The 20200-nt window shown below is 40.7% G+C and overlaps 1 protein-coding gene and 1 pseudogene across 1 annotated transcript in view; both read left to right on the top strand.

Moving 5' to 3' along the window:
• The window catches only part of CAMTA2 (calmodulin binding transcription activator 2), a 307159-nt gene that overhangs the window by 111531 nt on the left and 175428 nt on the right, over positions 1-20200 (top strand). Inside the window, exons 3-4 of the mRNA XM_053718351.1 lie at positions 11715-11818; positions 12179-12246. The gene's annotated coding sequence lies outside the window, so the exon portion shown is untranslated. The remainder of the gene's footprint in view (positions 1-11714; positions 11819-12178; positions 12247-20200) is intronic.
• LOC128663829 (MICOS complex subunit Mic10-like) lies at positions 10699-11124 on the top strand (annotated as a pseudogene).

The raw sequence follows: 20200 nt of genomic DNA, 5'->3' as shown, positions 1-20200 counted from the left end.
TTTTAGTTTTTTTTTAAATAGCTGCCTGTAAAAATCACCAACTAAAATGAAAATATACTGTTATACAAACGGAAAACAATAGCACTAATTAATCTTCCAGTTGGTGTATGAGAAAAAGATATATATTTAGATCTGAACTAGATGGTTTTGTTAATTGAACCCTCCCAGCCATAATTAGCATTTAAATGCAAAACTGTTAGGCTGAGTTGTTTATATATAGATATCATTAACAAGTCTGCTTTACCTGCAGGTTCAGCCCATTTTTTTAATAAGGTGTTGAGAGTCCACGAGACATTACTCCTGGGAATTTCAAGTCCTGACCTTTAGGATGAGGCAAAGATACTCAAAAACTTCACACACTTTTAATCCCTCTCACCTCCCTGATATCCCAGTTTTTTTCTTTGCCTTGCCAGGACCAGGTGAAGATTGAGGTGTTCATGAATTTATTTTAATTGAAGAAGGATATTTGATCTTGTATCCCCTCATAAGCTGTAACTTAAAATAGAGGGGCATAGGAAGAATACTTGGCTGTGCGATGTAAATCTCCTGTCGGAGTTGTGGTCACAAGCCTGCCTTAGGTGTCACTGGGACTGGTCCTTCACCTGCTTCCTGTTTGGCCATGTTGATATACTCCCTCAGTGTATCCTCTGCTGTTTAGTACAGTACCGGATGGGCTCTCTACTGTATACAGGCATATCATCTGGTTAAAGGGACTGTCTACTCCAGAGATTTTATTGTTTAAAAAGATAGATAATCTCTTTATTACCCATTCTCCAGTTTTGCATAACCAGCACGGTTATATTAATATACTTTTTACCTCTGTGGTTACCTTGTATCTAAGCCTCCTGCAGACTGCCCCCTTATTTCAGTTCTTTTTACAGACATGCATTTTTGCGTGAGCACAATGTTATCTATATGGCACACATGAACTAATGCCCTCTAGCTATTAAAAACTGTCAAATGCATTCAGATAAGAGGCAGCCTTCAAGGGCTTAGAAATTAGCATATGAGCCTACCTAGGTTTAGCTTTCAGCTAAGAATATCAAAGAACAAAGCAAATTTGATGATAAAAGTAAATTGGAAAGTTGTTTAAAATGACATACCCTATCGGAATCATGAAAGTTTAATTTTGACTAGACTGTCCCTTTAAGCACAGTGGAGTGGATGTCTTTTTGGGTAAGTACCTCTTGTTACTCACAGAGGCCACAGGCTATTAATAGGTACATATGTATATGTTATATTATAGCCATAGGTCAGCTTACAGGTAAGGAGTGTACTTGTAATGTAGTGCTTCGGAACCTTGTTTGCTTTGGTGTGTTGGGTCTTTATTTCCTATGGCTCCTCAATAACCAGAGAGCTAAGGGGCGCGCACTACTCAAGGATTCAAGACTTTCTGCACCCTTCATCTTCTAGCAGTTAGGACAGCTATGTCTCCTCAAGTCAGCTTATAGTTTTGGTCTGATTTTTTTCTACAGTTATATTTTTGTTGATACTGATTCTCAAATAGATCTGTCATGCTAAGCAAATTTAACCTATATTTAATCAATTTTTTCCTCTGGAGGTGAAATTATTTCTAATGTTCAGGAATCTAATCCTGATCAAGATATGGCATACATTTTTCTTGGCTAAGAGAGATTTTAGTATTTTAGGAGTCTAAGATCCTAAACCATATACTTTAAGAAGAAAAAAAAGGATTTCTCTCTTTTGCTAACCCTCTAGAGGTATTTCCTATTGCTGAGGTCATTTTGGAATTTTCTTTCCTAGGAATAGGCCACATCAGGACTTACTTTACTCAGTTTTCTGAGTATTTAAAGGTATTCCCTTATATGCTTTTATTGTAGAGCTTTGAGGAATTGTTTCTGAGGTGTACATGTAAATTTCTAGTCCAGCAATATGATTGAGGATAGTTCATTTTAAGGACCCTATGGACACAAAATTTGGTTTCTGTCTTTAGAAGGCCTTGTTTTCTTACAAGTAGGTTCCTTGTTTTGAACAGACTTGACATCCCTGGGTTAATTGCAGTCTGTTTGTTTGATGTATGAACCTCTCTATTCTAGTTTCAGAAGATGCTGCTGTTGAAGGTTTTTCCAAATCCTTTGGCAATGTCATTTAGTCACTATTCATATTAATGCTAATATATGACCTTTGCAGTACACCCTGGAGAGCTCTGTGGCTCATTTCATGGTTAGCAGACATGGTCTTTATGGTAGACGTTATCTCTGCTTTTTCTGGAAAAGACTTCATCCTTGGTTATTTCTATTTTGTCTGGAAGATGTAGGTGAGATTCCTTCCTCAGGACTTGAAGTCTGATGGAAAATAATTATTTTAATAGCCATTTTTGTCCTTGGTCAATCTAGGAACATAATGTATCCTCTTTTTCATAATGTCTAGATTTTTCAAGAGCTGCCTGGAAGTCTAGTGTTGATTGGAATAATGCCAAACAATCTAAGAAGCGTCTTCCTCTTACAGCTAGCTTGAACCTCTAATACAGATTATATTGTGGTACATGGTAGGTTAGTCTTTTTGTTAAAGGGTCTAGTTTCGCTATTTCCAGAATCTCTGGATTCTAATTATAATTGAATATGGTTACAGTTTTGGTCTTTGGTCACATTTCCTTTGGTAAAAGTTATTCTGGTTTCTTTTCTGAAATATCTTGTACACACAGGAATCCTTTTTTTTCCTCAGTCCTGGAACCTGGAACCTGGAAGGTGTAGGTTCTGGTTGCAGATTTTGTAATAATTTCTCGGTCTTTTCCAATTTGTTCTTTGTTCCCAAGAAAGAGTGAACTTTGTTACCTATTTTGGATCACAAATCTTTGGCAGGTTTCTCTGAGTTCCTTCTTTTTAGATGGATCAGGTTTTATCCTTATTTACCCTAGTTCATCATGATTTACTTAAGTTCTTGATAGATTTGAAGGGTATTTTCCTTCATAATCATTTCCTCCAGGGCCACCACCAGTTCCTAAATCTTCTCATTATAGACAAACACTTTCTGTTTGTGCATTTTCCATGGAACTTTCTGTTGTTCCCAAACTTTTTGCATAGGTTTTTTTTTTTTTTTAACTCATTTGTCTATTATAACATCCCTTTAGCTGTATTTTACAAATAGTTTTTGTTGTTTTTTGGCAGGTATAGTAGGAGAATCATTTTTCAGAATGTCTTTCTTCTTAATTATGTTTTATTCCTGAGAGTCTTAGTAGACCATACCTGCGACTTTCTCTTACGTTTCAATGCAGATGCAAGTTCAAACAGCTTGTTTATTCTTCCATGATTTGCTCTATTTTTTAAGGTTTTGGGTGAATAGTTTCACCAACATTTATTTTTTTCCTTTACGTGCTCTATAACAGCCTTATCTATTTGGCTTGCTTATTCCTTAGTGCAGAGATCACATTCTTTTTTCTTAGTAATCCTTTGGGACTCCTACAAAGCCATGTCTGTTCTATTGATTTAGTCTCCAATCCTGTCTTCTGGGGTGTTCTTTATTCATCCCTCTTGGATTATAATTTTTATTCAATGCCATTCTCTCAAATTGGAGTGCAGTCTAGAAGTTGAAGAAGAGCCCCAAGGAGTTGGGTTTCCTCAGGTGCCGAGGTTACCAAGTAAATATCTTCAAATTTCTTGCAACGTTCTTTGTTTCTCAGACTTGTTTTTTTACTCAAATGAGTCACTTGTGTCTGTTTCTTTTTTCCATGTCATATTATCAGAGGCGTAACTAGAAACAACAGGGCCCAGTGCAAGAATCTAAGAAGGGGCCTCCCCCCCTCTCTCCCCCCCCCCCAGAAAAAAAATGTAAATCAGATTACATGTCTGCAAAAGGAGGTACCCTGTGCCCACAGTCTGTGAGATGGTCCTGACCCCTATTACAGTATATAGTGACACTGTTTAACCAACCAGTACTGTATATAGTGAGTTAGTGACACAGTCTGTAATCTGCCAGTGATATGGCTAGCCTGGACCCTACCCGCCCCATAAACACTAACCCCTGTAGTCAGAGACACTAGTGAGGGATCATGTCACACTCACATGATATCGGTGCAGCAGTGGCAGGTCAACTTTTTTTTTTTTTTTTAAGCTGGGCCCCCACCTTCAGGGGCCCAGTTGAGGCGGTTGCGACCTCTTCACCCCCTGTAGTTTTGTCCCTGCGTATTATGTCACTCCTGTGGCATATTTTGATTTTTGAAGGGGAACCTCTAGTTTCTTATCATGAAGGAATCACTTGAATTTGACTTGCTCTGCGTAATGTACTCTTTCTGCATTTTTAGCCCATAAGCAAACTTTTGTGAGACTGATTGCTTCAGTTTACAATTTCTTCATCTGGGGGAAAGGTTTCTCTTTCAAGGGGTTTTATACCCGCTTATAACAACCATATCTATTTGGCTTGCTTATTCCTTAGTGCTTGATATCTCATTCTATTTTCTTAGTAATCCTTTGGGACTCCTATAAAACTGTGTCAGTTCTAGTGATTTATTTTCCCACTCCAGTCTTCTGGGGGTGTTCTTTATTCATCCCTCTTGCACTATAATTTCTTCTGATGCCAGTTTCCTGAGTTAGAGTGCAGTCTGGGAGTTCAGGAAGAGAACAAGGAGTCGTTTTATTTAGGAGGTGAGGTTACCAAAAAAATATCTTTGTTCTCTGACCTTGTTTTTTTCTCAAATAAGACACTTAAAGGGACATAATACTCATATGCTAAATCACTTGAAACTGATGCAGTATAACTGTAAAAAGCTGACAGGAAAATATTACCTGAGCATCTCTATGTAAAAAAGGAAGATGTTTTACCTCACAATCTCCTCAGCTCAGCAGAGTAAGTTCTGTGCCAAAAGTTATACTCAACTGCTCCCAGCTGCATGTAAAAAAAAAATTAAAAAAATGAAGAAATGAACAGCAGCCAATCAGCATCAGCAGTGCTGAGGTCATGAACTTTTACTGTGATCTCATGAGATTTGACTTGACTCATTCATTGTAAACTTCCTTTACCTGATTGGTGAAATAAGATGAGAGTGGCACAATGCTCATCCCTTCAGATGTCCCAGGACAGACACACTAAAATGCTGCTTAGAAATCCTTTACAAATGGGAGGTGGCTACTGAGGAACTTCTTTTTTACATAGAGATTGTTCAGGAGATATTTTTCTAGTCAGCTTTTACAGCTATGCTGCATCACTTTCAAGTGTTTAAACATTTGGGTATTATGGGCCCTTTAAGTATGTTTTTTTTCAAGTTAGATTATGTCACTGCTGTGGCATGTTTTGATTTTTGAAGGGGAACCTCTGTTTCCTTATCAATGAAGTAAGTCACTTGTATTTGACTTGCTCTGCGTAATGTACTCATTCTGCATTTTTTAGCCCATAAGTAACTTTTTGTGAGGGGTGATAGCTTCAGTTTATGATTTCTTCATCTGGAAGAAAGGTTCTCTTTCAAGGGGGTTTCTACATGTTTGTGAATATGTATTTGACATTTTGACCTTATGGTGTTTTGTTAAACCTCTCTTTTTCCAGTATGATTTCCCAGAGTCAGTGATATGTATTCATAGTTTCTATGGCTCCATTTGGTATTTTAGCTAGCTTTCCTTTCTAATGACACGCTGAGTCCACGGATTATCTCTAATTACTACTGGGAATATCACTCCTGGCCAGCAGGAGGAGGCAAAGAGCACCACAGCAAAGTTCTTAAGTATCACCTCCCTTCCCTCCAACCCCAGTGATTTCTTTGCCTAAGTTAAAAGCAAGGAGGTGGTAAAGTTTAGGTGTCTGAAAGAAGATTCTTCAATCAAGATTTTATTATTTAAAGCAGAGCAAGATTGTCCTGCTTCTTTCTGTGGATTATCCGTAGCCCATGTCAGTCTCTTTGTAGAGCAGTGGTGGCTTTTAAGCAATTGGGAACTTGTGGGGTATAATCCTCACTGCGCATCCCAAATAGTTGTTGTTGCTGCCCTATCCTGAGAGCCTGATTAGGATTATTCAGTCTTTCCTAATATTCCCACAGGTCCATGTGAGGGGAGATGACCTCTCATACTATGTGAGCTGCTCTGCTGCCGGGCAGATTGATCTTCAGGTAAGTGCCTATTTTTATTTTCTTGAAAGGAGAAATATGGCACTTTATCAGTTAGGGTCTGTTTTTTGGTACCTTAAACACTAATAATCCTATTTGGGGGTTAATAGGATTTATGTAGGCAGTGTATGCAGGCACTGAGGGACGTTAAAACTTTTAGAGAGGCTCAGATTTTGTTTATTCGTTCCGGGTTTAGATTCCGGACTTTGTGGGACAAGAGGCAGTGTGTTTTACTGTGGCAAAACTCCGGCATTGATAGTTAATGCCGGCCGGTCTCTTTCTATTTAGAAACGCCCACGAATGGGAAGGGCGGTTTTTTCTGAGGCGGCAATTTAGTGTGTGCGCCTTCCAGAGCACTTCCTGTTAGTTCCGGTCCGGAGTGGTAATGCTACGTCTCTGCTTATAGAGGAGTGTTTAGTTCATAGCCATTTTGAACAGCTAGATTTTGAGGTCTGGATCGTATTCAGAGTTTAATCCGGTTCACAGGAGGACAGGTAGGCGCCTCAGCAAGTAGTGCTGAGGTGAGGAGGCTGTCTGAGGTTTATAGTGAACTGCTGCTTAGCAGTAGTTAAGAATGAAGGGAAATTATTTTTTACTTTCAAATTTAAAGTGACAGTACCACTTTTTTGTGCTATTATTTTTCTAACTTAAATAAAGCAGTTGCGTTTATTTTGTTTGAACATTGGGTAAAGATGGATCAAGAGGCCCTGCAAAACGTTACATGTAGCTTTGTGTTTGACTCGTGGAATCCCCTATCCCTTTTTGTTCCTCATGTATTGAAAAAACATTACAGGGATAGACTTTTTTAAATCTGGAGCCAATCATTAGCTAAGGCGGATGCTGTTCAGGGGTCCCCCCTGTTCCAAGATATGCACAGCTCTCTCCTCAAGTGTGCCAAAAAGACTTTATCGTCTACACATGCAGTGCCCTGTGCTTCCTCTACACATCCGGTTGGAGTTTACGTTGCAAGACATGGCTACCCACATTATCTTCTGCGGTAACTGATGCACTGTCTGCCTTGTCCCATGCTGCAGGGAAAGCGCAAGAGGAAATCTAAGGGATCAGTGAGTAAGGTTTCGTAAGGTTTCTGACAGTTGTGGCTATTTCCGATTGTTCCTTCCCAGAAGTCTGAGGAGGAAGATACTTCGGTAGCATCTGAGGGTGAAGACTCAGGCAGTGTAATTCCTTCTTCCTGATTCTGAAGTTGTTTAAGCTCAGAACACCTCCGGTTGTTACTTAAAGTGGTTTTGGGCCACCTTGGACGACTCTGACATGACTGTCGTAGTCAATCCTAAGAAGGTCTAATAAGTTAAACAAATACTTTGACGTTCCTTCCACGGTGGAGGTTTTTAAACGGTTCCAGACCTGGGCTACAGAGATTATTGCTCAGGAATTGAGAGACCTGGTATCCCTTTTTCTCCATCCCCAATTTTGAAGAAGATGTTTCCAATAGCTGACTCTATCAAGGAGTCTTGGTAGACGGTCCCCAAGGTGGAAGGGGGCAATTTCCACTTTGGCTAAGAGAACCACTATTCCCATAGAGGATAGATGTTCCTTTAAGGATCCTATGGATAAGAAGTTGGAAGGGTTACTTAAAAAGATGTATGTACACCAGGGTTTGCAATGACAACCTGCGGTGTGCAGCGCATACTGGTTTGATGCGTTGTCTGAGTCTACTGATGTCTGAGTCTACTGATGCATTGTCTAATGCCAATTCGTTTATTACGGATGTTTCCCTACAAGTTATTAAGTTGGGAGAAAAGATTTCTGGTTTCGCAGTACTGGCCCACAGAGCTTTATGGTTGAAATCCTGGTCTGCGGATGTGTCGTCCAAGTTTAAGCTTCTGGCGATTCCATACAAGGGTAAGACCTTGTTTGGGCCGGGCTTGGCTGAAATTATTTCAGACATTACTGGAGGAAAGGGTCATTTCCTCCCTCAGGATAGGAGGAATAAGCAGAAGGGACGTCAGAGTAATTTTCATTTCTTTCGAAACTTCAAGGGTAAATCTTCCTCTGCCAAGCAGGAACAGTCCAAGCCTTCCTGGAGGTCCAACCAGTCTTGGAACAAGGGGAAGCAATCTAAGAAGTCGTTTGTGACTCAAAGTCAGCATGAAGGGTCTGCCCCTGATCTGGGACTGGATCTTGTTGGGGGGGGGGCAGGCTTTCTTCGGGATGTGCCAGATCCCTGGGGGGTTGACATCGTGTCCCAGGAATACAAACTAGAGTTCAAAACCTTTCCACCCAAGGGCAGGTTTCTGCTCTCAAGATTATCTGTAGACCAGATAAAAAGAGAGGCGTTCTTACACTGTGGTCCGGGACCTCTCCGTCCTAGGAGTGATAGTTCCTGTTCCAATGCAGGAACAGGAGCTGGGATTCTACTCCAATCTGTTTGTGGTTCCCAAAAAAGAGGGAACTTTCAGGACCAATTTTAAATTTCTCAAAAGTCTAAATAGGTTACTCAAAGTACCGTCCTTCAAGATGGAAACTATTCGTTCCATTCTTTACTTGGTTCAAGAGGGTCAATTCATGACAACTGTAGATTTGAAGGACGCGTATTTACGTGTTCACATCCACAGGGATCATCACAAGTTTCTGAGGTTCGCATTTCTAGACAAACACTTCCAGTTTGTGGCCCTTCCATACGGCCTTGCCACAGCTCCCAGAATTTTCTCAAAGTTCCTTTGAGCCCTGTTGGCGGTGCTCCGGTTGGGGGGCATTGCAGTGGCACCTTATCTGGACGACATTCTGTTCCAGGCGCCATCCTTTCAACAAGCAATCTCTCACACTGAGATGTTGTTATCTTTTCTGCATGCTCACGGATGGAAGGTGAATTTGGGGAAGAGTTCCTTGATACCAGCTACAAGGGTAGTGTTCCTGGGAACCATAATAGATTCCTTATCAATGAAAATATTTCTGACAGAGGTCAGAAAGACAAAGATTTTCGACCCTTGTCTTACCCTTCAGTCCTCTCCTCGCCGTCAATGGCCAAATGTATGGAGGTAATTGGTCTGATAGTAGCTGCCATGGACATCATCTCGTTTGCCTGGGTTCCATCTCAGACCTCTGCAGTTATGCATGCTCAAACAATGGAACGGGGATTATGCAGATCTGTCTCCGCGTTTACACCTGGATCAGACGACAAGAGATTCTCTTTTTTGGTTGTTATCTCAGGAACATCTCTCCCAGGGAACCTGCTTCCGCAGACCTTCCTGGGTAATTGTGACCACGGATGCCAGCCTGCTGGGATAGGGAGCAGTCTGGGGCTCGTTAAAGGCTCAGGGTCTATGGACTTGGGAGGAGTCAGGTCTCCCCATAAACATCCTAGAGCTGAGGGCACTCTTCAATGCTCTTCTGGCCTGGCCTCAGTTAGCTTCAGCCCGGTTTATAAGGTTCCAGTCAGACAACATAACTTCAGTGGCTTACATCAACCATCAGGCAGGAACTCTGAGTTCCTTGGCCATGACAGAGGTAGCAGTCTGGGGTTTTAGCGTTCTTACTTTGAAAGTGATTTTTCATTTACAATATTTTCACTAGTAGAGTGTCTGGTTTGTTTGCCTTTTCTTGTGAGATTCCTTATCTTATTTTTTTTTTTTGAAATTTGAAAGTTTATGGTTCATTTTATTTTTCCACATATGGGTGAGAAGACGTTACTTTGCTTCCTGGTTAGAGCAGTCATCAAAGTTATAGTAAACCCAAGCGTATAACAAATGCTAGGATTTACCAGCACTAAAAATAAACATTAGTTTCTGTCATAGTTCCTAAAAAACGCATTGGACTCACCCTGTCTGTGAGGAAATGATATTGCTAACTCTTCAATGAGGTGATGTTTCCACCTCTAAACTAATAGCAGCGCGTGTCAACTGACATCCTAGCAGCACGGCTATTGGTCTAGAGGTGGAAATGTCACCTCATTGGAGATGAGCATTGTGCCGTGGGTGACAGGAGGCGCTGAGTTAGCAATATACTTTCCTCACAGATACGGTGAGTTTAACACTGTGTTTTGTTTTTTTTAGGAAATAATGACAGAAACTTATGTTTTATTTTTAGTAATGGTAAATCCTAGCGTTTGTTATACCATTAAATTTACCATCACTTTAAGTATGGCTTCTTGGAAGCCGGAAATTCCTTCCAGAATTTTTACAGTCCATTCTACTAGATTAGTGTCTACTTTGTGGGCTTTTAAAATGGAGGCTTCTGTTGTGTAGATTGCACAGAAGCAGCTTGGTCTTCTCTCTTTTCTTTTGGGATGGTTTTTGCAGGAAAATCCTACAGTCTTGGGGTGGGCAATTAGGTGTCTGCCTTAACTTTTTCCCACCCATTTACTCGTGGACTCCACAGCTTCAGGTTAGATCCCAGGAGTAATGACTCATGGACTCTCAGCACCTTATTAAAGAAAACAACATTTATGCTTACCTGATAAATTAATTTCTTTCATGGTCGTCAGAGTCCTCTAGACCCGTCATCTTTTTTATTTTTTCTGATTGTCTGCAGTTTAGTATGCACTTCATTTACCCTGCTTTGTCCTTTCCTACTTCTCTGGTTTCTCGTTTTTCTTGACTATTTGTTAAACTGGGGTATCAGAGAGGTGAGGGGTATTAAAAGCTTGTGAAGTTTGTAGAGTTACTGCTGCCCTCCTGCACTAGGTCAACATGTCGGAGTCTGAGCTTGGAAGGAAGTAGGACCGATGCCTGGCTGATTCGGCCGTTAAATTTGGTGCCGGCCTCGGCCTTGGAATTGTTTTCTCTGTTATTTTCTTCAAAAGGAAGACCTGGCCCATCGCGTTCTCAGCAGGTGTAGGTTTAGGTATGGCTTATTCCAACTGCCAGAATGACTTTCAGTCTCCCTACCTTCTGCATGGAAAATTTGTGAAGGAACAGTGAATCTGCGCACACAGACCTCGCCTCAAGCTGCCACAGGGCCCACATCTGGAATTGTACTTCATGTAGAAGCAGCAGAGCTATTAGCAGGAATTGTTTTCACTGACCGGGCGGTCATCACGCTTGCAGTTTCATTTTGTTTTGTATTTTCTGCCAGAACAGTTATAAGAATAAAAAAGATTTAAAAAAAAAAAAAAAGCTTGTGAAGTTTTTGGTTATCTTTTCCACCTCCTAGTGGCCAGGAGTTGAATTCCCAGGAGTAATAGTTTGTGGACTTTCACCACCATGAAAAAAATGAATTTATCATGTAAGCAAAAATTTCGTTTTTCATGGGCATATACTTGAGAACAGCAGGTGTTGGTTTAAGTAAGCAAAGCCAGCCATTTCAAATACAAAAAAAGCAAATTTTATAGTACATTATCCCTTTAAAGGGACATTAAAACTCAACAAACTATCATGGGCATGAAAGAGCACTATTTATACATGTTTAAAATAAAATGTTTTGCACATAAATAGGTTAAACAAAAATTGTATCTGATTTCGAAAGTAACAAATGCATATCTGTTCCATGGGATATAAGCCTGATGATACACCCTATCAGCATGAGAAAACAATTAAAATTTTAGTACATAGACATGTTTTTTTAGACATCTGTAATACATATTAAAACCAATTTAATGTCATTGCATCAAGATATAAATATATATTTGTTTAAAATGGTTTTGATCAAATACACAAACCTGTTTTTTAATAAATGTTAACAGTTTTATTATTATTATTATTCATAGAAAACAGCCACCATATCAAAGTTTTTCTACCCAAGAAACTACTGGAGTGTTTACCTAAGTGTACTGTATTACCCAAAGAGAGACTGCGCTGGAATACCAATGAGGTTTGTGTATAGCGTCACCAAATTCTCTTGCACTAGTTTAAGGTTCATTTTCATTTTGTGACTATTTTGAATAAATGTATAATCTTCTATGATTTGGATGTGTGTTTTTATTTTTGCTGGAAAAATGAATACGTTTTACTGTTGATTATAGTGATATGATATTGGCACCGCCATTGTTTTGCTAACTTATTGATTCACATTGGAGTAAAGGAGTCAATATTTTTTATTAAAGTCTGCATTATATAGTACAGCAATAGAAGTCTAAAGATAATCAGTAAATATCAATTTATAGAATAATTTGTGTACAAATACTTAAAATGTTATAAAGCTTGTCTGATTTTATGATGTTCCTCTCTGCAGGAAATTGCATCGTACCTTATCACCTTTGAGAAGCATGAAGAGTGGTTATCTTGTGCCCCGAAAACTAGGTACTGTAATACAAAACATTTCCCATTCAGAAAGAGAACACATTTCTGGTTGCATGGTCTTTCATATATCCTGTTTATGCTGTCAGATGCATTGTAATAATTGATTTGCTGTAGGGAACATAGGATAGTAGTTATTGCCAGCAAACAAATTCCAATGAAAACTGTGGGTAATCACAAAGAAAATAAATGAAAGAGGAATAACTTAAAGGGAATCATTTTCTTTCATGATTCGGATAGAGCATACAATTTTCTCCAACATAGGTGTGTCCGGTCCACGGCGTCATCCTTACTTGTGGGATATTCTCTTCCCCAACAGGAAATGGCAAAGAGTCCAGCAAAGCTGGTCACATGATCCCTCCTAGGCTCCGCCTACCCTAGTCATTCTCTTTGCCGTTGCACCGGCAACATCTCCACGGAGATGGTTAAGAGTTTTTTGGTGTTTAAATGTAGTTTTTATCCTTCAATCAAGTGTTTGTTATTTTAAAATAGTGCTGGTATGTACTATTTACTCTGAAACAGAAAAGAGATGAAGATTTCTGTTTGTAAGAGGAAGATGATTTTAGCAAACGTTACTAAAATCGATTGCTGTTTCCACACAGGACTGTTGAGATGAAGTAACTTCAGTTGGGGGAAACAGTTGGCAGACTTTTCTGCTTGAGGTATGACTGGCCACATTTCTAACAAGACTTTGTAATGCTGGAAGGCTGTCATTTCCCTATGGGGACCGGTAAGCCATTTTCTTAGATTAAGTAAAAGAATAAAGGGCTTCATAAGGGCTTAAAAAACTGGTAGACATTTTTTCTGGGCTAAAACGATTACTTTACTAAGCATATTTGGCAGATTATAACTCTTAATAGTTATTATAATCTTGGGGATTGTTTTAAAAAAACGGCAGGCACTGTATTGGACACCTTTTTCAAATTGGGGTGACTTTTCTAGTCATAGGCAGAGCCTCATTTTCGCGCCACTAATGCGCAGTTGTTTTTGGAGAGCAAGGCATGCAGATGCATGTGTGAGGAGCTAAGAACCACTGAAAAAGCTTATAGAAGGCGTCATTTGGTATCGTATTCCCCTCTGGACTTGGTTGGGTCTCAGCAAAGCAGATACCTGGGACTGTATAGGGGTTAAATGTAAAAACGGCTCCGGTTCCGTTATTTTAAGGGTTAAAGCTTTCAAATTTGGTGTGCAATACTTTTAAGGCTTTAAGACACTGTGGACAATTCCTTCATACTTTTTCACATATTCAGTAATAAAGTGTGTTCAGTTTAAAATTTAAAGTGACAGTAACGGTTTTATTTTAAAACGTTTTTTGTGCCTTGTTGACAAGTTTAAGCCTGTTTAACATGTCTGAACCATCAGATAAGCGATGTTCTATATGTATGAAAGCCAAGGTTTCTCCCCATTTAAATTTATGTGATGATTGTGCCATAGTGTCCAAACAAAGTAGGGACAATGATGCCACAGATAATGATATTGCCCAAGATGATTCCTCAAATGAGGGGAGTAAGCATGATACTGCATCATCCCCTTCTGTGTCTACACCAGTTTTGCCCACACAAGAGGCCCCTAGTACATCTAGTGCGCCAATACTTATTACCATGCAACAATTAACGGCTGTAATGGATAATTCTATTGCAAACATTTTATCCAAAATGCCTACTTATCAGAGAAAGCGCGATTGCTCTGTTTTAAACACTGAAGAGCAAGAGGACGCTGATGATAACTGTTCTGACATACCCTCACCACCAATCTGAAGGGGCCAGGAGGGAGGTTTTGTCTGAGGGAGAAATTTCAGATTCAGGAAAAATTTCTCAACAAGCTGAACCTGATGTTTGTAACATTTAAATTTAAATTAGAACATCTCCGCGCACTGCTTAAGGAGGTATTATCTACTCTGGATGATTGTGACAATTTGGTCATTCCAGAGAAATTATGTAAGATGGACAAGTTCCTAGAGGTTCCGGTGCCCCCCGATGCTTTTCCTATACCCAAGCGGGTGGCGGACATAGTAAATAAGGAGTGGGAAAGGCCCGGCATACCTTTTGTTCCTCCCCCTATATTTAAGAAATTATTTCCTATAGTCGACCCCAGAAAGGACTTATGGCAGACAGTCCCCAAGGTCGAGGGGGCGGTTTCTACTCTAAACAAACACACTACTATTCCTATAGAAGATAGTTGTGCTTTCAAAGATCCTATGGATAAAAAATTAGAGGGTTTGCTTAAAAAGATGTTTGTTCAGCAAGGTTACCTTCTACAACCAATTTCATGCATTGTTCCTGTCACTACAGCAGCGTGGTTTCTGGTTCGAAGAACTAGAAAAGTCGCTCAATAAAGAATCTTCGTATGAGGAGGTTATGGACAGAGTTCAAGCACTTAAATTGGCTAACTCTTTTATTTTAGATGCCGCTTTGCAATTAGCTAGATTAGCGGCGAAAAATTCAGGGTTTGCTATCGTGGCGCGCAGAGCGCTTTGGCTAAAGTCTTGGTCAGCGGATGTGTCTTCCAAGACAAAATTGCTTAACATCCCTTTCAAGGGTAAAACACTGTTTGGTCCTGATTTGAAAGAGATTATTTCAGACATCACCGGGGGAAAGGGCCACGCCCTTCCTCAGGATAGGTCTTTTAAAGCTAAAAATAAGCCTAATTTTCGTCCCTTTCGCAGAAACGGACCAGCCTCTAATTCTACATCCTCTAAGCAAGAGGGTAATACTTCTCAACCCAAACCAGCCTGGAGACCGATGCAAGGCTGGAACAAGGGTAAGCAGGCCAAGAAGCCTGCCACTGCTACCAAAACAGCATGAAGGGATGGCCCCCGATCCGGGACCGGATCTGGTGGGGGGCAGACTTTCTCTCTTTGCTCAGGCTTGGGAAAGAGATGTTCAGGATCCTTGGGCACTAGAAATAGTTTCTCAGGGTTATCTCCTGGAATTCAAGGAACTACCCCCAAGGGGAAGGTTCCACAGGTCTCAATTATCTTCAAACCAAATAAAGAGACAGGCATTCCTTACATTGTGTAGAAGACCTGTTAAAGATGGGAGTAATTCATCCAGTTCCAATAGGAGAACAAGGGATGGGGTTTTACTCCAACCTGTTCATAGTTCCCAAAAAAGAGGGAACATTCAGACCAATTTTAGATCTCAAGATCCTAAACAAATTTCTCAGGGTTCCATCGTTCAAAATGGAAACCATTCGAACGATCCTTCCTACCATCCAGGAAGGTCAATTTATGACCACGGGGGATTTAAAGGATGCGTACCTACATATTCCTATCCACAAGGAACATCATCAGTTCCTAAGGTTCGCTTTCTGGACATGCATTACCAGTTTGTGGCACTTCCATTCGGATTAGCCACTGCTCCGAGAATTTTCTCAAAGGTACTAGGGTCCCTTCTAGCGGTTCTAAGACCAAGGGCATTGCAGTAGTACCTTACTTGGACGACATCCTGATTCAAGCGTCGTCTCTGTCAAAAGCAAAGGCTCATACGGACATCGTCCTAGCCTTTCTCAGATCTCACGGATGGAAAGTGAACAAAGAAAAAAAGTTCTCTTGTCCCCGTCAACAAGAGTTCCCTTCTTGGGAACAATAATAGATTCCTTAGAAATGAGGATTTTTCTGACAGAGGTCAGAAAATCAAAACTTCTAAGCTCTTGTCAAGTACTTCATTCTGTTCTTCGTCCTTCCATAGCGCAGTGCATGGAAGTAATAGGATTGATGGTTTGCAGCAATGGACATAGTTACATAGTTCCTTTTGCACAAATTCATCTAAGACCATTACAAACTGTGCATGCTCAGACAGTGGAATGGGGATTATACAGACTTGTCCTCCGACGATTCAAGTAGATCAAAAGGACCACAGATTCACTCCGTTGGTGGCTGATCCTGGACAACCTGTCACAGGGAATGAGCTTCCGCAGACCAGAGTGGGTCATTGTCACGACCGACGCCAGTCTGGTGGGCTGGGGCGCGGTCTGGGAACCCCTGAAAGCTCAGGGTCTATGGTCTCGGGGAAGAATCTCTTCTCCCGATAAACATTCTGGAACTGAGAGCGATATTCAATGCTCTCAAAGCTTGGCCTCATCTAGCAAAGGCCAAATTCATAAGGTTTCAATCAGACAACATGATGACTGTTGCATATATCAACCATCAGGGGGGAACAAGGAGTTCCCTGGCGATGGAGGAAGTGACCAAGATAATTCAATGGGCGGAGGATCACTCCTGCCACTTGTCTGCAATCCACATCCCAGGAGTGGAAAATTGGGAAGCGGATTTTCTGAGTCGTCAGACATTCCATCCGGGGGAGTGGGAACTCCATCCGGAAATCTTTGCCCAAATAACTCAATTATGGGGCATTCCAGACATGGATCTGATGGCCTCTCGTCAGAACTTCAAGGTTCCTTGTTACGGGTCCAGATCCAGGGATCCCAAGGCGACTCTAGTAGATGCACTAGTAGCACCTTGGACCTTCAACCTAGCTTATGTATTCCCACCGTTTCCTCTCATTCCCAGGCTGGTAGCCAGGATCAATCAGGAGAGGGCTTCGGTGATCTTGATTGCTCCTGCGTGGCCACGCAGGACTTGGTATGCAGACCTGGTGAATATGTCATCGGCTCCACCATGGAAGCTACCTTTGAGACAGGACCTTCTTGTTCAAGGTCCATTCGAACATCCGAATCTGGTTTCCCTCCAACTGACTGCTTGGAGATTGAACGCTTGATTTTATCAAAGCGTGGGTTTTCAGATTCTGTAATAGATACTCTGATTCAGGCTAGAAAGCCTGTAACTAGAAAAATTTACCATAAAATATGGAAAAAATATATCTGTTGGTGTGAATCTAAAGGATTCCCATGGAACAAGATAAAAATTCCTAAGATTCTATCCTTTCTACAAGAAGGTTTGGAGAAAGGATTATCTGCAAGTTCTCTGAAGGGACAGATCTCTGCTTTATCTGTTTTACTTCACAAAAGGCTGGCAGCTGTGCCAGACGTTCAAGCGTTTGTTCAGGCTCTGGTTAGAATCAAGCCTGTTTACAGACCTTTGACTCCTCCCTGGAGTCTTAATCTAGTTCTTTCAGTTCTTCAAGGGGTTCCGTTTGAACCCTTACATTCCGTAGATATTAAGTTATTATCTTGGAAAGTTTTGTTTTTGGTTGCAATTTCTTCTGCTAGAAGAGTTTCTGAGTTATCTGCTCTGCAGTGTTTCTCCGCCCTATCTGGTGTTCCATGCAGATAAGGTGGTTTTGCGTACTAAGCCTGGTTTTCTTCCGAAAGTTGTTTCCAACAAAAATATTAACCAGGAGATAGTTGTACCTTCTTTGTGTCCGAATCCAGTTTCAAAGAAGGAACGCTTGTTACACAATTTGGACGTAGTCCGTGCTCTAAAATTCTATTTAGAGGCTACTAAAGATTTCAGACAAACATCTTCTTTGTTTGTTGTTTATTCTGGTAAAAGGAGAGGTCAAAAAGCAACTTCTACCTCTCTTTCTTTTTGGCTTAAAAGCATTATCCGATTGGCTTATGAGACTGCCGGACGGCAGCCTCCTGAAAGAATCACAGCTCATTCCACTAGGGCTGTGGCTTCCACATGGGCCTTCAAGAACGAGGCTTCTGTTGACCAGATATGTAAGGCAGCGACTTGGTCTTCACTGCACACTTTTGCCAAATTTTACAAATTTGATACTTTTGCTTCTTCAGAGGCTATTTTTGGGAGAAAGGTTTTGCAAGCCGTGGTGCCTTCCATTTAGGTGACCTGATTTGCTCCCTCGCTTCACCCGTGTCCTAAAGCTTTGGTATTGGTTCCCACAAGTAAGGATGACGCCGTGGACCGGACACACCTATGTTGGAGAAAACAGAATTTATGCTTACCTGATAAATTACTTTCTCCAACGGTGTGTCCGGTCCATGGCCCGCCCTGGTTTTTTTAATCAGGTCTGATGAATTATTTTCTCTAACTACAGTCACCACGGTATCATATGGTTTCTCCTATGCATATTTCCTCCTGTACGTCGGTCGAATGACTGGGGTAGGCGGAGACTAGGAGGGATCATGTGACCAGCTTTGCTGGGCTCTTTGCCATTTCCTGTTGGGGAAGAGAATATCCCACAAGTAAGGATGACGCCGTGGACCGGACACACCGTTGGAGAAAGTAATTTATCAGGTAAGCATAAATTCTGTTTTTTTTAAACAATTTTCCAATTTACTTCTATTATCAAATTTTTTTACAAAAATTTGTCATGCTTTTGTTGAGGGAGCAACACTGCACTACTAAGAACTATATAAATATTGGGTGAGCCAATGACAAGAGGCATATAAATACAGGCATCAATCAGCAGCTAAGTCCCAGTTGTGTATTTCTGCGCCTAAGCTTACCTAGGTATGCTTTTCAACAAACGTTACCAAAAGAACAAAGCACATTAGATAATAGAAGTAAATTGGAAAGTTGTTTAAAATTGCATACTCTGTCTGAATCATGATAATATTTTTTCTCTTGTTAAGTGTATCCAGTCCACGGATCATCCATTACTTATGGGATATTCTCCTTCCCAACAGGAAGTTGCAAGAGGATCACCCACAGCAGAGCTGCTACATAGCTCCTCCCCTAACTGTCATATCCAGTCATTCTCTTGCAAGCCTCAACCAAGATGGAGGTCGTAAGAGGAGTGTGGTGTTTTATACTTAGTTTATTCTTCAATCAAAAGTTTGTTATTTTTAAATGGTGCCGGCGTGTACTGTTTATCTCAGGCAGTATTTAGAAGAAGAATCTGCCTGTGTTTTCTATGATCTTAGCAGAAGTAACTAAGATCCATGGCTGTTCTCACATATTCTGAGGAGTGAGGTAACTTCAGAGAGGGAATGGGCGTGCAGGTTTTCCTGCAATAAGGTATGTGCAGTTAATATTTTTCTAGGGATGGAATTTGCTAGAAAATGCTGCTGATACCGAACTAATGTAAGTAAAGCCTTAAATGCAGTGATAGCTACTGGTATCAGGCTTATTAATAGAGATGCATACTCTTATAAAAATGTAATATAAAACGTTTCCTGGCATGTTTAATCGTTTTTATATGTATTTGGTGATAAAACTTATTGGGGCCTAGTTTTTTTCCACATGGCTGGCTTGAATTTTGCCTAGTAACAGTTTCCTTAGGCTTTCCACTGTTGTAATATGAGTGGGAGGGGCCTTTTTTAGTGCTTTTCTGTGCAGCTAAAAATACTGACAGAGACATTCAGTTTCCCTCTGCATGATCCAGGACATCTCTGGAGGGCTCAAAAGGCATCAAAGTCATTTTTGAGGGAGGTAAAAAGCCACAGTAGAGCTGTGGCAGTTGTTGTGACTGTTTGAAAAAAAAAACAACAACGTTTTTGTCTTTTATTATTCCATTTTGGGTATTAAGGGGTTAATCATCCATTTGCAAGTGGGTGCAATGCTCTGCTAACTTGTTACATACACTGTAAAAATTTTGTTAGTGTAACTGCCTTTTTTCACTGTTATTTCAAATTTTGACAAAATTTGTGTTTCTTAAAGGTGCAGTAATGTTTTTTATATTGCTTGTAAACTTGTTTAAAGTGTTTTCCAAGCTTGCTAGTCTCATTGCTAGTCTGTTTAAACATGTCTGACACAGAGGAAACTACTTGTTCATTATGTTTGAAAGCCATGGTGGAGCCCCATAGGAGAATGTGTACTAAATGTATTGATTTCACCTTAAACAGTAAAGATCAGTCTTTAACTATAAAAGAAATATCACCAGAAGATTCTGACGAGGGGGAAGTTATGCCGACTAACTCTCCCCACGTGTCAGACCCTTCGCCTCCCGCTCAGGGGATGCACGCTAATATGGCGCCAATTACATCAGGGACGCCCATAGCGATTACCTTGCAGGACATGGCTGCAATCATGAATAATACCCTGTCAGAGGTATTATCCAGGTTGCCTGAATTAAGAGGCAAGCGCGATTGCTCT

The sequence above is a fragment of the Bombina bombina genome, chromosome 6 (genome assembly GCF_027579735.1).
Source record: "Bombina bombina isolate aBomBom1 chromosome 6, aBomBom1.pri, whole genome shotgun sequence".
NCBI classification, from domain to species: domain Eukaryota; kingdom Metazoa; phylum Chordata; class Amphibia; order Anura; family Bombinatoridae; genus Bombina; species Bombina bombina.
This window is presented reverse-complemented; position numbering and strand designations above follow the sequence as displayed.